The sequence below is a fragment of the Humulus lupulus genome, chromosome 2, assembly GCF_963169125.1.
Source record: "Humulus lupulus chromosome 2, drHumLupu1.1, whole genome shotgun sequence".
Taxonomy (NCBI): domain Eukaryota; kingdom Viridiplantae; phylum Streptophyta; class Magnoliopsida; order Rosales; family Cannabaceae; genus Humulus; species Humulus lupulus.
In genome coordinates, this window is record NC_084794.1 from 60,596,346 (window position 1) to 60,599,494 (window position 3,149).

Genomic DNA, 3,149 nt, shown 5'->3' on the forward strand with positions numbered 1-3,149 from the left:
ATATACTCATCGCCTTCCTTAACACTCCCAAGACTTGGAAGTAATAATAGAGTCTTCATCTGATAAGATAGACCTTGAATTACATGAAGGCGTACTATCTCTCTCTCACATAGAGATCTGAATATTGATCAGCTGTATTATTCATCCTTACTAATAGAAGTGAACTCACTTTAAATACTTGTAACGCCCTGGATAGCCAAGACCGTTACACTGTGTGATTATAAAGGTGCAAGACTCGCTAAACAAGTCATTTTAATCAAACATGTCATTAATTGAGGTATTCTAGGGTTAAAAGATATTTTGGCCTCAAAAGATACATTTCATAAAGTATAAACCATTTACAGCAGGGATCCCTGAAACCACTTAGTGTTTACAAACAGATTTACAAAAACGAAAGTCAAAGACAACATTGGCCCTACTAAGGCAAAACAGGTGATTCCGGTCCTCCTGTCCCTATAACCTCCTCAACTGTGGCGGTTGAGCGGCCTGACATGTACATTCACCCTGCAGAGTTCTCCAGTCAGGGCTGATCGATCTTGCCTTTACCTCTACCTACACCACGCAGCACCTGTGAGCCAAGGCCCAGCAAGAAAACAACATACACAGCATAAATAATATTATCAAACAGACATTCCAATACGTATGCTCAGATATTCAATCCACAGCATATAAGCACACCTCAAGGTACAAGTAACCTCATCTATACTCAGATTATTCAGCAATCTCATTAATCACATTCATAGCCAAGTATAATAATCAATTAACACAAATACTATGGTCGAAACCTTAGGTCGCACCCCCTGTTTAACTCACTGACTCCGGCCCGCTTAAACCGAGCTCAGTGCATAATAAGCTGTCCTCAGATACCAGTGTCCGAGCCGTGCCAATTGCACAAGTTAACCGTGGCACGCTTAGGCCGTTGGTTACAATTTACATGGCATAATACCATTCTTTCAATCATATATATCAAGGAGCCCTTAGTCCCGTTCAAATATTCAACCGGGTGTAGTTTTCTTACCTTTAGCTTCTAGATGAATTAGCTACGGGCGATACTCCTTGAGCGCGATCTGATCCCCGAGCCCTAGCTTAGCACCTAGTCACAATCATGATGAAAGATACCATTAACAATCTTAAATGAGTTTCCAAACCAAGTTCTAGTCCCCGGATCATTGAACTTCACCAAATATGGTAAAAGATTCAATCCCGAGCACCCTAGGTTAAATTCCCAAGCCTAAAATCTCAAAATTCCAAAATCCCTTAAGTGCCCCGGCATAGGCCACCCATGTCGCGGCATGGCCCCCAAACAGAACCATCTAAGGCACAAAAATAGGTAAGGGCCACGGCATTGCTTGGACCATGCCGCGGCCCGCCCTCCTTCCTCAGCATGCAACAGCCTCGAAGGGCTACGACTCGACCCTTCGAACCCAGAAAAATCCACCATTTTCAATCTCTAAACCTCACCTTGAGCCATCCCAAAGCCCTCAACTCAAAACCAATTAATAACAACATCATTAGAATGATTTAAACAACATAATCCAACTAAAAATCCAGCCTAACACTCACTAAAATCCCAATTCCAATTTCTGAGATTTCAAACCCACATAACTCAAAACCAGCCATGAAAACTCTCAAATTCAACCATCAAACTTTAAATTAAACCTTACCTTAGCTGTAGAATCGTTTCTCCAAGGATCCCCTGGCCTATCTTCAGAGTTTTAAGCCTCAACCCCACCTTGAATGTCAAAACCACAACTATTAAAAACTTAGCCATTTCTCCTTAAATTTCTAACCTCAGAAACGAAAATTAATGCTTACCTTGGCTCTAATTCAACCCTTGATTAGTTCCTTGAGCTAATCCTCTGGTTCAGCCCTTCAATTTCCCCCAAGTTTCAGTCAATTTCCCCTTGAAAATCAGGGTTTTGCCTTTGCTAAGAGAGAGAGGAGAGAGAAGGAGAGAAAGGTCAATTTAAACTTGTGTCTACTGTTTTCTAACATATTCCTTAAGTTATCAGACTAATCCCAAAGCTCGGGGTACCAGAAACATCCCCTAGGGCAAAACGGTAAAAATCCCCTAATAATCTCGCCTAGACATCCTAACCTCAAATATATCTCCAATCATTTATTTCCATCACCCGATAGTCTAAATCACTACCTGATACCAAAAATACTCCTTGACTTATCCAAAGTCAATTATAATGCCCCGTTGTGACCTTTCCCGCTATCTAGCCCTAAGATCGCCTCGAGTCGCCGGCTGCAGAATTATCCACATAATAATGTGGTTCTCACATATATAACATATCTATTTCATATTATCACATAATATCATCAATTATCATATAATATCATTTAAGCGCTATTAATCACATCATATCTCATTCAAATAAATACTATTCACTAAAATCCCATTTATGCCCTCCCGGCACACTAATCAAGGCCCTTAAGCCTTATTAGCGAATTTGGGTCGTTACAATACTGGTCCCTAATGACCCAATCCAAATTACGCTGACTCACTATCTTGGGTAGCCCCACCGCAAAACCCATCGCGATGTTTCCTTATTTCCAATATAAAATACTCATAGGCTGCAATAGCCTTATTGATTTATGTTACTCTGTCTTGTTCTGCTAACATGTTAAAAGCTTTGCCACATATACTTTTATGTCCCACTCCATCCCAGGCTATCAATATAAAGCTTTCAAACTCTGGTACCTTTTCCTGACGCCTGGATGAAGAGAATAAGAAAATAATATGATATTCATCCATAATCTCCCATTTAATCTTAGTTTCCATCGGATTCCAAATCCGATCCTTATACAATAATAAGCCCACACCTGACACTTCACAATCCTTAGCTAATCCAGCTAAGACTTTCCACTCAATCTTCCTATCTGTGGTTCACTTAACTGTCTTTCCTTTAATCCTCTCTACAAGAGTAAACTCGAGTATACCGCTGGCCACCTGGCCCACCAGAAACTCTGCTCTAGTTCTCGTCAGATCCTTTAACCAACATGATGTATAGAGAATCACTTTTCCCCGTCACTGAGGTGTCATAACAACCTGCAGATAGATACTGATCTGTAAGAAGACTCAAAACTCTTTCCCAAAACACATACAATGTCCTACCCGTTCAAGGGAACTCTTGCCCTCTATG